The sequence below is a fragment of the Thermobia domestica genome, chromosome 11 (genome assembly GCF_964235325.1).
Source record: "Thermobia domestica chromosome 11, izTheDome1.hap1.1, whole genome shotgun sequence".
NCBI lineage: Eukaryota > Metazoa > Arthropoda > Insecta > Zygentoma > Lepismatidae > Thermobia > Thermobia domestica.
Genome location: NC_137464.1, coordinates 2,568,878 through 2,590,544, shown reverse-complemented (window position 1 = coordinate 2,590,544; position 21,667 = coordinate 2,568,878). Strand labels below are relative to the sequence as shown.

At 38.1% G+C, this 21,667-nt stretch overlaps 1 protein-coding gene across 1 annotated transcript in view; it reads left to right on the top strand.

Moving 5' to 3' along the window:
* LOC145663820 (unc-112-related protein-like) overlaps positions 1-21,667 on the top strand; it is a 250,900-nt gene that overhangs the window by 153,261 nt on the left and 75,972 nt on the right. The window lies entirely within an intron of this gene.

The following is a 21,667-nucleotide window of genomic DNA, read 5'->3' as shown; positions in this document are numbered from 1 at the left end:
ACATTTTCTCGAAAATATCCTCCCCCTAAGAGATGATCAACAATTCATTCCTGAATAGTACTCAGCTTCTTTTCCTACTAATGACTATTTAGGAGTTTTTCCTTAGCTGAATCTTGTTATATTGTGTCTCCATTGTACGTAGAATAGGATTCGATTGCCAGTGTAAGCTCACAACTTCCGAAGTTGAGTCAACATCGTGAAAGAAATGGAGAACTATCCGAATAAAGTGGTAGCGATCTCTGGCCAAGAAAGACGAAAGGATTGTTTGATGTCATTGCACTGATCACGATCTTCTAGGTTGTGAATGTTTACCAGCTGGCATGTCCAGGCCCCTATGGGCTGTATTGCTGAGTTTAGATTTTAGACTAATAAACAGCTGTCTTTAGAAAATAACCTTGTAACACAAATATGATAGTCATGAGTTCCGAACCATCGTGTTAAGTGGTATAAATCTCACTTGGGTGGTAAAATTTGTTATTAGACATTCGTGGAAATCAACTGCTCTGTTAAAATATTTCAGTTTTCTAACATTGTTATGCCTAATTATTATTAAGCATTAATAATTAATTATTATTAAGAAGAAGCTGAAAATCGAGAAACATGGAAGAAATATTTCAAGGTCCAAACTGAAAATTAAGAAGAAACGAAAAAAATCTCATCAGTCCCAGGACCGGCCAAAAGGCAGAATACTTAATAATAATAATAATAAGAAGAAGAATTTTAAAATTTCGTTCTTGATTATAAGAATACATTATACATTATAAAAGTCGTATACAAAGAAATGTATACATCCTAGAAATAGTATATACATATCAACGAAATACCTTACTACTGTCAAACAACATTTGTACTGTGTATACATTTATATTAATTCTATAGACTGTCACGTCTTTTAATTACGTGGCTCCCCAGCTTGCCTCACAACGATGAGCAAACGCCAATGATTTGAGTATTCTAGTAGGGAATCGAACCTAGAATCACGCGAACAGGAGTCAAAAGTTCTAACCACAAGACTATGGAACCCCTTAGTATGACGTTATGCTTGAAATTCAAATGATTCTACCAAAAACAATTATCAACGAAATAGTTTATTACATCTCTAACACATTACATTTATACTGTGCATACATCTATATTAATTACATTATGAAAAGGAGTAGAATGACTATATGCCTGAAATTAAAATGATCCTACAAAAAGCATATTTTTCAACGAAATACCTTCCTATTGTCATGTATACGGGTAATTTTATTCGTGGGTGGAAGGAGGAGTCGCCCGAAGTAAGGAAGAAATACAATACTCTCCTATCTGATAATTGAAATCATGAATAAATTTTATTATTATTATTCTTTCTGTATATGTTCATTTTCGAGTTAATCATTCCATATCGGACTCCCGAAGAAAGAAAAAAAAACTATCGAAACAACTTATTGACCGTGCTGATAGCGACTACTCCCCGTCACGACACCGTTTTTCAGTTTTGTTAGTGTTAGGAAAAAGAAGAGTGAGAAAGAGTAGCAGAGGGAGGCAGAGAAGAAAGGAAAAAGAGAAAGAATGAAGAAAGATAAAGGATTGGAGGAGAAAGGATTACTGGATAATTCAGGAAATAGAGTAATGAACTTGAATGGTTATTAACGAAGGATCAATTCCGAAGTGATCCGGAAATAGACACATGTCCATAAATACGAGCCTGATCTGGGTCCAGGCGACTGCACAAGAGGGAGTTGCCCAAACCCAGCCCAAGCTAGGTGAAAATGGAATTTAATTGGTTGTAAGGTAATCCTGAATGGTAAATATTAACTATCCAGTCTCTGAACTCCATACTCTGAGATCAACCACACATATGAATTAGCTTGGCGAGACTTCTTTTTTGGAAGGAGAGAGTACCAAATTCTTTTTCTCTTTGATTCCTTCATTTTGTCACACTTCTTGCAACACAGATATTATAGCACAACGACAGTAGAATTTCCAGTAAGTGCACTTTGCAGTTCATTTCAAGACTATTCTAAAACTCAAGGGTCACAAAATCACCCTCCCCTCTTTCCCTTTTCGAAGGGATCTTTCGGGGGAAAGGTGAAAAATGTGGAAACAATTGGATACAATTACTAAGAACATTTTCCTTCTTCCTTCACAAGTCTCTTGTTTGTGGTCATTTCGTCTTGTGTGATAAGGCGGACTTCAGAACACAAAATTGCAACGCTCCAGATTCCCTACCCAAATTGTCACGCGGTTCGTATGTCAGTCTTCGAGTTTCTTCAAAGAATGTTACATTATCTGCTATGAGATCTGCAAACGATCTCCATTGTATAACTGCTATCTCGATAGAGGCAGTGGACAAAACTGAGGACAAAGCTGCCCAAAACAAGTTTTTGACAAAAAAAAAAAAAAAAAAAAAAAAAAAGGAAGAAACAGAGACAACATTTGTTTTTAGCCAGAAGCGCTCATAAATCACTACCACGTGACGCGAAGACTATTAGGGCTAGAGGTTCAGCAGAGAGCTCTCAATTCCTGGAGAAATTCTATCCTCTACGTTGCCAAGTGTAAACGGAAGTATACATTATAATTAATCTAAATTGATCTGGGGCATTAAATCAAAAACAGAAACCATGAACATATAGGTATTGCTGTTGGAAAATATCATGGAAAATTTTGAGACGGTAAGTGCAATATCTTGTTAAATATTCACATAGAAATATCTACGTGTTATCTTATAGGGATCCTGAAACACTTGCAAGTGGGTAGACATCCCCTTAAGGCAAAAAAATGGCCAAACCCTGCACTTTGTGTTAAAAAGGTGCCACTCGGATATGTTGTTCCCCTGATTGAACTAAGCAGGAATCGAAGTGGCCCCACTCCGACAGGTGGCCAGAATCCAATATGGCGGCTATCAAAGATGGCCGCCTCTGCGAATTCATAGTGTTGGTTTTAGATGCCTATATCTCCTTAACTAATAGTCCAATCTTTACGATTCAAAAACTAAATGACGTAGAAGTTAACAGGGTCTAATAAATGAGCAAACAGTTTTACCTAACACTGAAATTAACTCCTACAGAAATTATTTAATTTGGAACTTTACATTTTTAATGATGGAGTTTACTCATATTTTTTAAAATAACAAGTAAACGGCTGGGATTATTGAAAAAGATGTCGTATAACTTTTTAAAGAGAGTTAAATTATCTTTTGTTTGGTGTATAGTTCGTTCAGATTCGTTAATAAACAACAAAGTTATGACAATTTAAAGATTCACGTTGAGTCGATTGATTTTCCCAAATTTCGAACGAGAGTTCATTTACCGTAATAAAACCTCACTGATGGATGCTGCATTGTACGAAACGGATCGTTCTCTTATGATGTGTTCTTCATAAGTCCCATTTTCGCCAGAGCACAAAACAGCCTGACCGAGCCCGCTTATCTGAATCCAATATGGCGGCCATTAATTACCTTCCATAAAGATAAGTCTTTTTCGAAATATTTATTGCAGTATCTAGATTTGTAAACAAGTACGACAAAGTAATAACAAACATTTTTCTCTCTCCTATTCTTCTGCCCCACAGAGTAAGTATGGGAAGGAATGAACTCCAAATCATATTTCGAAATACGTCAAAAGAATCGGATAGAACTGAGTGGTTAAAAGGCTTGGAGTAATAACAACTGCACTATTCTCGAAGTATTTCCATTGAAAGTAACAGTGGTGTAAATTCCGTCTAATGTTTCGGCGAGAATAGTTCGGAATCACACAAAAAGGCAAAGTTTGAGGCCGCTACGCAATTCTTGTGTTACCAAGAAGTCGTCGATTCAAAATGATCGATCTTCTTAAATTGTACAAAACGGTTAGTGACGATTATGAAGAAGTCTGAATCAGAAGAAATAGAAGTTCATAGTACAAGATTCGTGAAAGAATTTTTCGTCACAGGCCTGAGCTAACAGCTAATCTGTCTGGCAGAGAATATGTTTTACTTTCAGAAGGATCTGATAGAATAAGTGAGCTGGAGAAAGACATTGATGAAGATGCTATGGCACTAACTCGTGTTGTTAAGATGCTTCGAAAGGATATGGCAAACCACAAAGGTCATTTTTCAGGAAAATTTGAGAATCACTGCCACGAAGATTCTGTTCCTCCTTCACTAATAGCTGCTGTTAATATGTTACTTTATGGTTCATTTGTCACCCCTGATAGCAACGCAAGTCAAGCAACTTTAACTATTAGTTAACATATATTTTATAATTTCCATCAGAAAGCAGGCGATATTGAAACAGAAGCAGCAAGGCATAAACGCAATCGCATGCCACCTCTTCCTCTCTATGTTGGGCTGAGTGTGTATGCTAAAACTTGTTAACAATCTCTCATAAATGAATTGCATTCACTAGGCAATTCGTCTACACGTGTACAGGAAATATCTTGAAGTCTTTCTCAGTGCTTGATAAATCAAAGTGACAAAATGGGTGTGTCTTTCCACTCTTCGTCGAGGTATTTTAACCGTTGCAGCATTAGATAATACTGACTACAATTCTTCTAGTACAACATCAAAGGATTCTTTTCATGGTACGAGCATTTCTATTTTCCAGCATCCTTCTAAGGATAACCCTAGCATTCGACGTGACCATGTCTCACTGGATAAGTGAATATAAAAATGAGAACTGCTCCTGCTCTCCCCGATAATTATGCTATAGTACCTCCTGCTTATGTCACTAATAAGGAACCAGTTTTACCTCAACAGATCCGCAGTTTGTAGAGAAAGGTCTTCCACGAAGTGAATTTTTCGCAGAAGAAAAAAATTAGGAGTGTTGGCTTCAAGCATGCTTAAAAAATGACACTACTTGCACTTGGTCTGTACACCATGCCTCGAAAACTGCAACTCTGCAAATGCCAAGTATATGCTGCCTACTTTCGTTGTTTAAGGAAGACTCTAAATATGTTGCTATGATACGGCACGAAATGTTGTACGAGAACTTACAGACAAACTCAACAAAGGACAAGTTCCGGTTTTTGTAACTGATCAACCACTATTTGCCTTGGGGAAACGAATTCAAAGGAATTGGCCAGAGTTACATGGCGAAGATAATCAAATTCTGATGCTGGGAGGATTACACATCGAACACGCCTTCCTGCATCTTATAGGAAGTGGGAAATGGTTAGATGGAAGTGGTTGGGTAGAAATTTTATACAAGTCAGATGTAGCAACACCAGGAACCGCTGACAGTATATTGAAAGTAACTCACATTACAAAAGCTTGCTTTGCTCATCAGATTACTTTGACAGTTTTACATCATTTGCCGCGTGATGCATATCAGAATTCTTCATCAGGGCAATTTTTCAATGACTGGTGCACTGAAAAGAAATCTTCGTGTCCAACGCTTAAGTTTTGGATAATATATTACCGTCTCATGATTTTACTCTTAATTTACATGAGAGCCATACGTCAAGGAAATTTTAAGCTCTACGTTGAAACACCAAAACTAATGGCAGAATTGTTTTTCGCAATGGACCACCTTAGCTATGCTCGTTGGCTTCCCGTTCGCATTTTAGATTTGAAGAAGTTGGAAGATACATATCCTGAGATTATGAATGCTTTCGAAATGGGTTACTTTGTGATAAGAAAGACATCAAAACCTTTCTTTGCAATAGCTATAGATCAAACTCACGAACAGAATAACAAAATTATGAAAGGGGATGGCGGGGCGATTGGTTTTTTACACGACGACAATGCTCTTGTCAAATGGATGACAGCGGGACCAGAAATTAGTAGACTAATTAATGTATTCAAAATGTCATATAATGAATACGATCCTGATAATAAGCACTATGAAGATTACTCGTCGATGCAAGAAAGATTTAAACCGTCTGTTGAAAAGATGAAAGAAATTTTCATCGAATTGGAGAATCCGTTTGAAGAAAATAGTAGACTTGATAATGTTCCTTCCAGAATCATCTATAACGGTGATATAATTGAATCCCTATATTTAGCAGAAGAAAAAGGGTCTAATATGTACAAGGAATTTTTGCAAGAAAGATTAGTAGAATGTGCCACGCCATTCTTTTCGCCCATGAAAAAATCTTCTCTAGTGCTTCATTCTTTCCTTCAAAAGAATAAAACAAACAGAAATGAAATAAAAGTACTTAAGATGGACGTTGAGCTATTCTCTCGCTTACTACGCGTCAGTCAAACAAGACGACTTCACTTGGATGAATTCTTTCAGCACGAGAGCCAACCAATTCCACTGTCTCTCTGCCATAATTCACAATCCTCAAAAAAGTCCGACTTACTTATGCTTCTTGAGAGTAAAGCCAACATCAAAGAAGAACACTTTCCTAATTCTTGTGATGTTTTATTATTTGATGGAACAGTTTTGGTTCACATTTTGCAACCAGCATCAGTAGAAACATTTTGTGATTATTTCCAGTGTAATTTCTTCGAATATGTTCAAAGAGAAGCAGACACATTCCATGCAAAGTGAGTGGATCTGATATGCGATAGATACTCTTCAAAGAGCATAAAATCTTCCACAAGAAAAAGTAGGGATGTAAGAATAAGGACGAAAGTAACACCAACAACACCAATTCCTAGGAAGTGGAACGATTTCCTTCGTAATGACGAAAATAAAGAACTGTTCCTTTTTCTTGGAAAGTCTATGTGTGAAAAGGAAGGAACTTACTTTGAGGTAGCAACGAGCAATGGATATCACATAGAAACTTCAAGAAATCTTCCAACATTTTCAAACAAATCATCAGGAAATCATTTAGAAGAAGCTGATAGTAGGATCATGTTACATTGCCTTGATGCAGTTAAATGGACACAAGAAGATAGTTATCCACACAGTAGACACAGATGTAATACTTGCTGTATCGTTTTTCTACGACTTTGAGCGACACAGTTTAGAAGAATTATGGATATCTTTCGGCACCAAGAAACATCATTGATTTCTCCCAGTTCATCATATTTCAATAGCATTAGGAAAAGAAAAATCAACTGCGTTACGAGGCCTCCCCGCGTTTACAGGATGTGATATAGTGTCATACTTTCTCGGACATGGAAAATTATAAGCATGGAAAACATGGCTTTTGTATCCAGAGGCGACCACAGCTTTTCTAACAATTTCACACCCTGTAATCAATATAGGCGAAGATTGTTTTAATTCACTGCAACGATATGTTGTCCTATTATATTCAAAAACAAATGAAAAATATAAAGTTAATGAAGCCCGGTAAGAATTCTTTTTGGAAAAGAGCAGATCTCTTACTGCGCTTCCTCCAACTTGTGATGCCTTGCTTCTTCACACCAAGTTTGCAGCATACCAAGCTGGACAAATCTGGGCCCAGGCAATAAAGAAGACAGCACATATTCCTTCATCAGTAAACTGGGGATGGACTGACAATGGAAGTGAACTTTCTCTAACATGGACTTCCATTCCAGTTGTATACGAAGCATGTAGGAAACTCTTTTTGAAATGTGCGTGCAAGACATGTACCACAAGATATCGTTGTAGAAGTGCAAGCGTCCCGTGCATCTTTTTTGTTCTATGTGTAGAGGGACATGTGGAAACGTGATGGAAACTGAAAACGAAGATCTAGACCAATAAAACTTTCATGTAAGTAGCATTCATTATTTTTGAAAATTCAGTTGATCCACAGTAAACTTACACCACGTTGGAAACATACCAATAAATAGATAAACTTAAATGTATGATTCTTTATAGAATAGCTTGTACACAAAGTAATATTAACTGTTCGTCGAAATCATAAAACTATTTGTACAAATAGAAAATCCAAAAGATATATTGTGAATTTCAAATTATCGAACCAAGTGTTTGCGTTGTGTTTCTGTTCTTACAATACGAAAGAAATTATTTACATTCTAATTTATAACAATATATTGCTTTATGTAATTTCCTCATAATATTGTAAAGGATATAAAGCCAATGTCTATGGTTTAAAGACCGAACTTACTTCTTAGTCTTCCTGTGCAGTTCTTCTTTCAATTCAGAAGAAACCATATAACTTTTCTATCGTGACGCTACACGCGTAATTTCTTAAGATATTCTTCAACTTGATTCATGTGTAAAAGTGAATAGTAATACAATAGGTGATATTACTTTGTCCGTATTCGTTTACAAATCTAGATACTCGGGTCAACATTTCGAAAGAATATAATTTTTATGAATCATAATTAATGGCCGCCATATTGGATTCGTAACTGGGCTTGGTCAGCAGGCCCGTATCCAGCCCAAAAATGTAGGGGGGGGGGGCGATCCAACCATATTATAGTTCGTCATCACATTATAGTTCATTTGCAACCCTACCGTAAAAATTTTAGGGGGCCAGCAAAAATTTAGGGGGAGTCGGCCCCCTAGACCCCCCTGGATACGGGCCTGTTGGTCAGGCTACTTTGTGCTTCTGGTAAAGTGGGACTTATGAAGAATACATCACAAAAGAATGATTTGTTTCGTACAATGCAGCATCCAACAGTGAGGTTTTATTACTGTAAATGAACTCTCGTTCGAAATTTGGGAAAATCAATCGACTCAACGCGAATCTTGAAATTGTCATAACTTCGTTGCTTATTAACCAATCTGAATGAACTATACACCAAACGAAAGATAATTTAACACTCTTTAAAAAGTTATAGGACATCTTTTTCGATAATCCCAGCCGTTTACTTGTTATTTTAAAAAATATGAGTAAACTCCATCATTAAAAATGTAAAGTTCCAAATTAAATAATTTCTGTAGGTGTTAATTTCAGTGTTAGGTAAAACAGTTTGCTCATTTATTAGACCCAGTTATCTTCTACGTCATTTAGTTTTTGAATCGTAAAGATTGGACTATTAGTTAAGGAGATATAGGCCTCTAAAACCAACACTATGAATTCGCAGAGGCGGCCATTTCGATAGCCGACATATTGGATTCTGGTCACCCGTCGGAGTGGGGCCACTTCGATTCCTCCTTAGTTGGATCAGGGAAACAACATATCCGAGTGGCACCTTTTTAACACAAAGTGCAGGATACTTCCCGTAAGCTCCCCTACTAATAGGGAGCCAGGATCCCCACAAAATCTCTCAGATGACCATCAGTTTCATCGCTCCATCCGTAAGTTCCATCATTTAATATTAGTTTATTAATGGCAGTTAGTGCTTCCCGATGGTCTAGTGGCAGGCGCGTGGGCCTTTGGTGTACGGTTTCCCGTGTTCGCCGGCGAGAACCCTTCAAATATTGGATACACTAGCTGAACCTACGCTATCTACACAGCACATCATTCACATATGAATATGAATCCCTTTGTCATTCCTCACAACATCTGTGCATGTCCCTTTACAGACACAGGCGAAGGACGTCTTGATAAAAATCGGCAAGGGGTACCAAAAAGAAGTTTTTTTTTTTTCGATGATTTTTTCAATATCTCATGCCGTTTGCAAGGTCTGAGCCTACTTCCGGTTGGAGTTTCTAATTCATGCATAATCAGTTTTCTTTCTTCTTGCATGCAATATGTAATAAGCAAATACATTACACACACAATCAATTATGATGTCTGTGATAGATGGTGTTCATTGGGCAGAACACTCCAAACAATCAAGATTCATCTTATTTTTAGACTGAAGAAATGATTATCTTAGTTTTTCATTATAAGTTGGCCATGAAACAAACGCCTGATAGATATGCAACCGCCATATACAAATATGTGGTGTTGGAATGTTTATCTTGTATGATATCATGATTTCCGTTTTTAAAATTTCAACACTTCCAGGTATACTCCTAAAAATGTAATAAAGAAATAACAGCCATGTCTTTTAAATATTCAGTTAGAACTGAACAATCACACAAAATTTGCTACCGATCAGTGAAAACGACATCTTTTTAGAGCCTATGGTTCCCAAGAACTTACTGTCGAAAGGATTGGCCACAGACAAATAAACGTCCACAAACTTATAAACTTTTTTTTTTCATCACAAACATATAAACGTAGCACTTTAATATATATTATACAGTGATTTGGATCCTACCTTAAACTATTGGTCCGCGCCTCAGTCTCTGTGCTTGAAAGGAATCCTAAAACCCAATGCAGACATTTAGGACCATTATTGGGTTAGGGATGCGTGATTTGAGGTACTCTCTCGCACCAAAATAATATTTAATCGAGCCCCAAGATGACATTAAACTTAATTCCTTTGCATAAGTGACTAGTTTCGGCATCTAGGGAGGTGATTATAGATCGTAAATGCAAACGGAAAATGTAAGCAGTGATTGATAGAAATAGCGTAATTTCAGAATCTCTCAATAAAGAATTACGATTCAATGTTGCATCTTCTACGGAACAGAAAAGTGAACGAAAAAGCGGAGGTTCGGTGGTAGATCGGTCACCCCTGGTTCGATCCCGGAGCAAGTGATTTTGTGGTGGACAACATCATGTTCGTGATTTTTTTCGTGTCCTCTCACTTCCTCACCATTCTCATCCCACCAAACATTTCATTACAACACTTCATTAATGATACACCGGGTTCGATTCCTGGCGAGAGCTCATGTGGTTCGGATTCCACGTTAATCAGTAGGTCCACGTCTCACATAGCCTCGCTGCTGAAAGGGACGCTAAACTAAAATCAACAACTCATTAATGATACATCTCCTTTAGCCTAAAAGGTATAACCCTGCGACGACGGAAAACTAGAAATTTCATTTGCTACGGAAATCAACATTGAAAAAATCGAAAGCCATGAGTATATCCCGTGGAAACGCGTCCTTATGGGTCAGAGTAGGACAAAGAGAACTTGAGGAGGTCGATCACTTTAAATATCTGGGAGGTATTTTGACGAGAGACACTTACTGTCCCAAAGAGATCACGTCAAGAATTGTCATAGCTAAAGAAGCATTGAACAAGAAAAGATCACTCTTAACTAGCAGTCTTAATATTGGAGTAAGAAAGAAGTTGGTCAGGTCTATATATGGAGTATTGGACTTTATGGTTCAGAGACTTGGACATTACGGAAGTTAGAGAAGAAATATTTAGAGGGCTTCGAAATGTAGTGTTGAAGGAAGATGGAGAAGATAAAATGGGCAGAGAGAGTAACAAAGATGTTTTAAAAGAGATAGGAGAGAAGAGGATGCTTCTAGCCACCATCCCTCGTAGGAAGGCCAATTGAATTGGACACATCTTGTGAAGAAATTGTCTTCTTCATACCGCCATAGAAGGAAAGGCGGAAGGAAAGTGAGGAATAGGCAGAAGAAGACAACTGATCGATAATTTGAAAAATACAAGAAAAAAATATTGGGAGTTAGAAAGAGGGAGCTGGAGATTGAGAGACATGGAAGAAACATTTCTAGGCTTGAAAGTAAACCTAAACAAACAACCAAAAATCGAAGGAGTGCGAAAAGCAGAATACTTAATATAATAGGGGAAAGCGACGAAATGATTTTCGAAATGTGGGCATGGAGAAAGATGTAGAAAATTGTAATACTTGAATATAAACCCCGATGAGGATGTATTAAGAATAATAGGGGAGAGAAGAAATAATATTGCGTGTATGAAGAAGGAAAAAAAAACTGATTACATGTTTGATAAAAAAAGTGTATTTTGATTGCATAGTGAAAGGAAAAAGACGGAGGGAAAGACAAAGCTAAAACTGGTGGTTGCTTTTAAAAGAATACTGATAGACGAAAAGGCTAACTGAGAACCCCAATGCATACGAGCTTCTCATTCTTAGTCTGCAATAAGTGGCATGTCAATGTTGCCAGAATGCTTATGAAAATGACATTTTGAACGTAGCTACTGAACAAGAAACAGCCTCTAAATAATGTGTATTAAATAATGGGAAAGATAATTACATAAAGATATTAGAATACGAGTATTTGATTTTTGCAATATTCACAGAAATGTAAGAATCTTAGTGGGATCTGATGGGCATTACTAAAGGGAAATCCATACTATGTGAGCTCTCACCTAGAATCTATCCAGGATTTCCCACATCGAAGATGACAACGTGAGAATACTATCTTTTGGACTTCAGTAGGTGCTCACACAGAGAACATTTATTTACTCGTGAAACATTAATCTCTGTATAGCCATTAAAATATGCAACAAAGAAAATTATAATGTTTGACTGAATCTTAATAGGGACGTCAGGAGCGAGGCTATTTTCCCCCGTCGGTCAGTGTGATAGATTTTAATTGTTGTCAGTAGTAGACATATGATCAATTATATTTGGTTCGTTTGTATTAATGAATAATGCTTCATTTGATCTATTCTTACATGCTGTTTTAAAATCTTCAATCCTTTAACAGTGTTCTCAAATTCTGCAGCCTTAACTCATTGTTACACATTAAACAATGAGGAAATTTTGCACAGCGACCTAAGTCGCCTGACAAGAGAATATTCCATTGTTACGTTTATATAGTTATATCTATTTAAAATATAGATCACTGGTTTCATTTTAAAAATCTATATCAATCTTTTCGTATGCAACCAGCTTTATGTTTGAGTAATGTGGGATATCTATTACACAGGGGTTAACGTTCACAACGACGGACATTATTTCAGATTTTCAAAAGTTCTTATAACATTTGAAATACCGTAGATATTTTAAGAAAAACACTTTGTAAATAAAAACTGAAGAAAATTATTTAAAACTACCTAAGTGTGACTAAAAACAAAAAAGCATGAGGAGCAGTCTCGTATACAATCACTTGAGTTACCTGAAGATGTAAGAGTTTACAAAGTGATTCTATAAGATAGAGCTCCTCTTGGTTTTATTCTTGGTTACGCATGAATAGAATTTCATCCAAAATTTTTAAAAGTCTTTAGAAAGATTTGTTGTATTTTTTAAAAAAGGAAAGCATATTCTTTTCTATAAAAATGTTATGAACACTTAACCTATTTCAGTATTTTATATTTTAGTATTATCCACAAGAATCGCACCACAGCATTGAAGTTAATAAAAAAAGTACGGATATTATATAGAAAAGCATTCGTTGTATTAATTTTCGTGATGGGAATATGCGTATTCATCCAACTCCATACATACAACGTTTATATATGTACTAATCTTCCATTTGCATATTTATGAGTTTCTTGCTTCGTTCCCATTTTCGTTTAAGGGCCCGGTGGCTCACTGTAGATGTTCACCTCTGGTGCGTAGGGTCCCTGGTTCGATCCCAGCTCGCGCCAAGTTGATTTTGTGGTAGACAAACACCGTGTGCGCGGGGTTTTCTCGGGATTCTCCCGTTTCCTCTCACTTCGTTCATTCCACCATTTCATTAATTTCTCATCACAGTCTCCTTTAGCCTAGCCGGCATAATCAAAAAAAGTTGCCATAACTTTTGCATTAACCCTCGTTTTTGTCTGTGTATGTTTCACAGTTTTATGGAAACTAATCAATTGATTTTTGGGGGGGAGGGGGACTAAATAGACAGTACTTCAATATTTGTTTCTAGCTTTCCTATGAAACATTGGAAACCTTTTCGAACACTAAAGTTGAAAGTGTTGATTTTTGAGTTGATAAATCTTGTTAAACGTCTTCCTAAATAAATAAATAAATAAGTAAATAAATAAATAAATAAATAAAATAAATAGAGATTTTGCTCCGTATTGAAATTGATCGTTTTCTAATAACCACGTCGATTGACATTCAAAGCATCCGCCGAGATTTTAATTTTCTGTGACAATAGAGGAATTGATTGACTACTGGCCTTGAACGTGCGATCATTCTTCTATTTACAATGGAATATTCTATAGCTGTGCCGTATCTCGGTTGTTTTGCATATTGCACAATAGCGTACGTTTGTTATCTGCAGCCGCGTGTTCAGTAAATCAGCAGCTACACTAAATGACGCATGCACACCAAACATTTGTTTCTTGTAATATCAGCATTTCAATAATGAGTGAAAGTAATTAAGGAAACGTAACGTAAATATTTTATGCTTCTCCCCATTCAAAAGTATGTTTTTAAAAAACATTGCCAGCAGTTATCATGAAACAAATATAATTATATTCTGTACTGCTTTGCAGTTGCCTCGTGATTAGCCATTTCGGTCTCGGTGTCCCCCACATGGGACATAAAATGTTTCGACATTATTATTTCTTTACAACTTTAAAATCAGACTGGCAACGTTGAAAACTGTTTACAGGGGATGATCCATATATGATCGTGCCCTGTAAACAGTTTTCAATGTTCGTGCCCTGTGAACAGTTTTCAATGTTGCCAGTCTCATTTTAAAGTTGTAAAGAAATAATAATGTCGATTTTTTTTTTTTTTGGTCCCCTCTGGAGGACGCCGGGACCGACATGGTTAGGGTTCCCACCTATTCCGGTTTAGCCGAGTCTTGAAATTATAAGGGTATGGAGAAATGTGTGCTGATCCGTTCTGCATTCTCTTCCTTTTGTCTTCTGGGATGAATTTATAACTACAACAGTTCTGAATTAGGAAGTTCTGGCCCCAATTCTGTTTTTCATCTTTGTTTTAATATCATACAACAAAAGAAGTTCGTCACAGTCAACTCAAATTCTAAAATACTTTTCTTCCTTCTTTTTGGAAGTTAGAATCTGAGTCGATCAAAACCAGGGTTGGCAACTTAGCTGCAATTACAGTTTGTCAAGATAGTGTCAAGTACGGTGACATTGACCATTAATCACCAATATTACAGTTACTTGCACTTTATTTTTTTTTTAACTCTTTCAGTTTTTTTTTTAAATCTCTGCGTTCCCTTCCAATTTACGAAATCTATCCCTACGGTTATCATCATCATCATAGGTAGGCTATTCTGCCATTATTGGTAGGTCACTTGCCTCAGCTGAGAAGCTTCTATGCTTCAAGGTCTTCAGCTGACCAAATATGTTCTCTTTTTGTTGTCAGCAAACTAGGGAAAAAATAGATGGTAGTTTCCCGTTCCCTTCCACCCTACAGTATCCCAGCTTTTAGTCATTGTGACCACGCTTGAAACCAATGTACAGGTTGCCCTACCAATCACTACAGGGTCGTATCCAGAAGTAGTAGGACTGATTTTTTTCCCGCGGAGCATGTAGGGGGCGCTGCAAGGCCGCGTGTTATGGAGGAGAGCCTTGGGAACAGGTGTCGATAGGCGGCAGTCGCCTGTGTGCGTTAGATGAGTGTGGGCCACTGTGTTAGTGACCTCTAGGGATGGCCAGAACCGGTTCCTGGTGGAACTGATTTTCGGGTCTGAACGGATCCGGTTTTTCGGATCCAGGTCTGGAACCGGTTCTTCGGATCCAGGTCTGGAACCCAAACTTTGTGACCATCCCTACGCTAAACCTGAGCTGCTGGCAAGCTGTGAACAGTATGCTAGATGAAATGGTGGAAGCGACAGGCAGACGCCCAGGTGGCGGCAGCTTGTTTCATCAAATAAACTGGGTAACTGGCAAACTCATTGGTTAAACAGGCAAACTGGCCAACTCATTTGGCTAAACACTCACTGGTGGAAAAATTTTTTTTTCTGGGGGCACAAGCTGGTCTGGCGGGGAAGGCACAAGCGCATGGTCCTCTTTGCATTATTTTTGAAGGTGAACTTTATGCCTCCTTTACGGGTCTTTGGGGCTTTCGGATCCAGGTCTGGAACCGGTTCCTAAGATCCGGTTCTGGAACCGGGTTTTCAGATTCATATCTGGAACCGGTTCTTAAGATTCGGTTCTGGAACCGGGTTTTCGGATCCAGGTCTGGAACCGGTTCCTAAGATTCGGATCTAGGTCCGGAACCGGTTCTGAAAACCGGATCTACGGGAACCGGAACTTTGTGGCCATCCCTAGTGACCTCCTGTTGTGACGCCTCGTCGTCAGTTGCGATGGAGCGAAATTTGGAGCAGTGGTACGTCATCAAGTTTTGCGTCGAACTGGGAAAATCGGAGACCGAAACTAAGGACATGCTTACGCAGGCCTACAAGGAGGATACCATGATCCGCACAATCGCCCCATAAAAAGAAGGCCAGAATGTCTAAATCGAACGGGAAATCGATGTTGATTGCATTTTTTGACCGTCGTGGCATTGTCCATAAGGAGTTTGTACCTCCTGGACAGAGTGTAAATACAAGATTTTACGTGGAAGTGCTCACACGGCTGCGAAATCGGATCACACGCGTGCGACCAGACTTGGTGGGGAAATGGAAGCTCCATCATGACAACGCGCCGTGCCACAGCGCGTGGATTGTGAGGGATCTCATGACGAAATTCGGCGTTTCCACGTTGCCTCCCCCTCCCCCCTGCAGCCCTGATGTGGCACCGCCGGACTTCTTCCTGTTCCCCCGTATCAAGAGGCAGCTCAAGGGGCATCGTTTCGACTCGGTGGAAGCGGTCCGAGCGGCAACGACGAAGGCGCTGAACGGCATCCCGGAGGACGACTTCCAGAAGATCTTCGCGACCTGGAAGGCTCGCTACCAGAAGTGTGTGAATGCCCAAGGGGCCTGTTTTGAAGAGTATTAAGTCGATATACCAAAATGTTCAATAATTAAAAAAAAAAAAAAAATCAGTCCTACTACTTCTGGATACGACCCTGTATGATATTCGCCAACGTGCCTACCGAAGAACTGCTGCTTTCTCCCAAAACACACTTCGTCTGGGTCTACTCCATTTAAGCCAATTCGGAAGAGATGGTCCTTCTGATAGTGAACTACCACCGACATCTAAATTTCTCTGTAGCACGCAATCCTTCCTATCCGTGTAAATATGGTGTTTTTCCGGGAGGCCACGGTTAGCAAGGTCTGAATGTTCCTACGTTTAGAAACATGTTTCTACAGTTGGCATCACAGACTACAGTAGGTGACCACTACTTAGTCACACAATCGTTGCGTTGTGAGACTAAAGATGCGTCAGAACCTTGGAATATCAGTTTGAAAATAGCTGCACTCACGAAAGCATGCATATATGGCAGGGGCGGATCCAGGGGGGGGCGATCGGGGCAATCGCCCCCCCCCCAGAAGAGAAAACTTTCTTATTTTATATATATAAATAAAACCCATCCCAAAGTTTGCAGCCCTTAAAAGTAGCAGTATGACAACCCCTTCCCCAGAAGTCGGTCCCATGATATATGGTGTAATTAAATCGTTTACTGATGTTTCAGACACACATGGCAATGTCAAGATATAAATTTAAGATGTCGGAGTGTTAGTGGCGTTATGTGAAGAGAACAGGGGGAGTAATTAACCCATGAGTTCGAAAAATGCATACAGTATACTTTAATCAATTGTATACTGATACACTAATGAAATTCTTATGTTGTTATGGATTCTTACCCTCCCCTCCCCTTGCCCTCAAACAAATCACGAAATGACCCTCCTGAGGGGTGTATGTGTATACATGTAAAGCGACAGTGAAAAAAAAAATGCCCTTGCCCATTATAAAAATAATAAAATACATAGACACCCATGACTCGGAATAAAATTCGTTACGTATCGCTGCATTTCCTCCTAAAACGTAATTTGTCATTTGTAATAATGATACAAATATTCGTTGTATAATTTACAAAGTAATGAAAGTGTAGTAAAATGAAATTGCATTGCTATTAGCAAATTGAAATGAGAAAAGGAACCAGTTTTGTTTGTTTTCTTCCATTTTCCCCTTTAGCCTGTTTCCATGATGGGAACAACTTCTCGAACTTCATGTGACAAATAATTCAAGTTCCAAACAAAAGAAATGCATAAGTTATTACTGTGCCGTGTATGTGTGTGGTCACATAACTCTTGAAACTTTCGTCTTTTTCACTCTCTTCCTTTCCAGTGTAATTTTCTGGAAGTGTTGGAGCGTATTGTAGAATGTATAATTGAGTTACGCACAGACAGTACGGAGCGACTAGTGGTACCAGTGCCAAGATTTTTTTCTTCTAATGTTTCCACTAACACATAAAATATACTTTGTACAAACAAAGATAGCAGAAAGAAAGAGAACATACTGGTTTTTATTGCTAACCCTGTTATATATGTGCAAAGCTGTAGCCATTTTGAAACTAGAAACGCTAAATATTCCTTTTAGTGTTTTTATCTGATCACAAGAGTAAATGAATTATCCCCATTCATGGTATGTAATCTCTTATTCAGAGGTTATGCCTGTGTACAACTTCTGAAAAGGAAATGCTAAGAAAGAAATATTCTAATTCCGATACATATATCTGAATATACATATTCACATTATAAACACACACACAAACATACATATATATATAATATGAGAGAGGGGGGGGTGAGTTTTAGTCTGCAAAATCCGGAGAAGCAACATTTAGGAGGACTCTGTATCACACATAAGATATTCTGTACAATCCGCGGCAAAAAACCTGCAACATGAGCACATAAGTTTATTGTGAAATGACAAAGTCTTTTGCTCCAAAATAAGTGTGCACGGGTGGAGGCCGAGGTCAGTGTTGGGTAAGTTACTTGTAAAAATGTAACGCGTTACAAGTTACTTTACTTTCTTTTAAAATGTAACGCGTTAGTAACGCGTTACTTGCCCCAAAAAAGTAACAGTTACTTTACTTCGAAAGTAACGCGTTACTAACGCGTTACTTTTAGGTCCAAAACTTTAAAAATGTGAAAAAAATATGACTTCAATTTTCCGTACTACTATTACTACCGCTATTATTATTATTATTATTATTATTATTATTATTATTATTATTATTATTATTATTATTATTGCACGTTCTGAGTCGCTTTATGTAAATATAAGGACAAATTTTTACTTGATATATGAACATTTCAATATAATGTAACATTGATAAAATGCCATACTGCGTTACTTGTAGGGATGGACACGTGCGAGTTTTCTTTGAAACTCGATTCGACTAGAAACAGACACCTTTGAGATCGAACCGAGAACTAGGCTCGAAAAATTTCCTCCAACTTGACTCGAATTGGGGTCGAGTTTCGAGTCGATTCGAGCCAAATCCGGTGTGTAGCTTCGAGTACTTCTTCAAGTATATTACATAGACAGTATAATTATTATCAATGACACTACTACTACTACAACTTTTATTATTATTATTATTATTATTATTATTATTATTATTATTATTATTATTATTATTAATTATAACAACACTGTATGTAAAAATGAAAGATGGGCGGTTTGTATTTGAATACTAAAAAACTAGTTGATTACCAACCTCGGTAGTCGTGAAGTCTAGGAGTCAAGGACATTGTTTACGAGCTTCTGAATTTGGGTTGAGGGTCTAGATTGAGTATTCGGGCTCGAGCCAAACACTGTTAAGTGTTATAGGGCACTGGCCAAATATCTTCAAAACTGCTCGGCCCGAATTGTCAACGACTCGAGCAACTCGGCTCACAGCTCATTCACTATCGACCCGAACCAAGAAGTGAGCCGAGCCAACAGCTCACTCAACCGACTCGGCTAGAGCCCTCGGCTCAGTTGAGCCGAACCGAGCAAATGGCTCATCCCTACCAAGCCAGCTCGAGCCGGTGGTTCACCCCAAGTGAGCCGGCTCGAGCCATCTTCTAAGTTGAGTCGAGCCGAGCTGAGCTTGTTAAAAAAATAGCTCTTGTGGTCTCGCTATCGAGACGAGACGAGATGCGAGCAGTGTCCCTTCTCGTGAGCAACACTAAGAGTATTCCATATTACTGTTTAGCTTACATTTCTCATGGCTTTCGTTTTCCAGTGTAATCAGGCCATGATTTCAAGACGAGTTAAAACGAACAAGCCATTTATCAAACTCGACCTGACTCGAAACTCGACGGGAAAAACTGAATCGGCTCGGAACTCGACTCGAGGATATTACCCTTGATTTGACTCGAAACTCGACTTGAAACTGATCTGAAAGAACTCCAATATTACATACCATCAGCAAACTATTTTCTAGTAATAAAGTAGGCCTGCTCATCAGAACACAGTTTATTCATATTAGCCCCTGACTGTAAATCGTTAATTATGGCACCCTAGTTGTTGATAAATATTTTCCGCCGGGGCACTTCAGACACTTTACTTTTAAATTCTGTCCACCATCATCCTCAGCTCTTTAGAAAAAGTATTCTTTCAAATGTTCGAACAGTAAAATATTTTCGTTCTCCATCTTTATAAAAACAACACCAATCAAAGTAAAATAGACTACCAGTATCATTGCACTCCTATTTCACTCACTGAATGTATTGATTTGGAGCTGTCAAAATCTACGACAAAATCTTCCAGGTGCTTGCAATCAGCACACGTGATTTCCCTAAGGCTGTCTTCATCTTCAAAAAACAGCAAGTGGCACTACGAACTTATCTGTTCTCTGTGTGTCTGTAACTGTCGGTCAATAGTTCATGCTCGATTGTTTCATTCTGAGAAATTCACTTACAGGAAAGAAACATTTGTTTCCGAAAAAAATATACATATATTGTAGTTACTCATCCGAAATGTAACGCGGAAAAAGTAACGCAAACTAGGTACGTTACTTAAAAATTTGTAACGCGTTACCGTTACAGTTACTTTGGAAAAGATGTAACGCGTTACTAGGAAACGTTACTTAAAAAGTAACGCGTTACAAGTAACGCGTTACTTGCGTTACTTTACTTCCCAACACTGGCCGAGGTTTATCCTGGCATGATTCGTTCCACTTAGACTTTATGTTCATTCCCTGTGCTGTTAGGCGTAGTTTCACAATACACTTACATCCTCAAGTTGCAGGTTGTTTGCCGCGGATTGTACCAGGCTATGTACAGGTCTGTTGCTAAGCCACAACCAATCTGTACGCCCGCAAATGGATGGAAATTATTGCCCTCCGTTGCCATGTGCAGGATACAGAAAATCATGGTTATGTGCTTTGATATACATGTACATCCACTAGACAGTCCAGAAAGTCTTCACTACAACACGGATTTTCTAGGATTGAAACTTTGCCTATTGTGGCAAGAGCAGCGTCAGTAAAGACGTGTGTACCTGGAATCTACAGATTTTCCTTGTAAAAGCACTCGATTTTTTCTCTTCGTGTACTTTACGAAGAAGTGACCCCAAATAGCATCAGCATATGCGCCTCGCCTAATCCCTTGTATTGCTCACTGACACTTATTTGCCAGTGGGTAACGAAGGAAATCCTGTCATGCAAGTATACCTAGTAAAAATTGAAATCTGTGTAGAATAATACTTTCTAGGGCCATTGGAGATGTGTTCATTTAGAAAGCACTATATTTGTAGTCATAATGTGAGTTCGGTTTTCTCAATCTATACAAAAAATTTGTCTCGGTTTTTGAATTGAGTTCAAATTTGAGGGTGTGTATGAATATAGTTTTGTTAAAATTCGGATTACTCATTATCCGAATATTGAAAATGAATATTCGGACATTCGAACAATGGTAGAAAATCGAATAATTTTAACTGCACTAGGGTGACCATTATCTTTAATGATAATGTGTGTCTGTCTGTCCGTCATAAGCTTCTCGCATTGAAAAGTCAGCTTGAGCCACCAGATTTGGTACACGGAGAGATCTTCATCAGATCTAATCACGTACGAGGCCGTTTTTTTTTTTTCATTTTCGGCTCGGAGGAAGGGAAATCAAAATTTGTGGACGTTTCTGATTGTTTTTAAATACCTTGCTGCCTGTAAGCAACCAATAGTACATATTTCTTTTGCGGGCTTACATCATGGCAGTAGCGTCATTTCAGATTGGGCTTGGGGGGGGCAAGACCCCTTGATATAAGTAAAATTTCGCGTTTTTCACTGACTTACTACTATTCTATTGATAAAATCTATATAA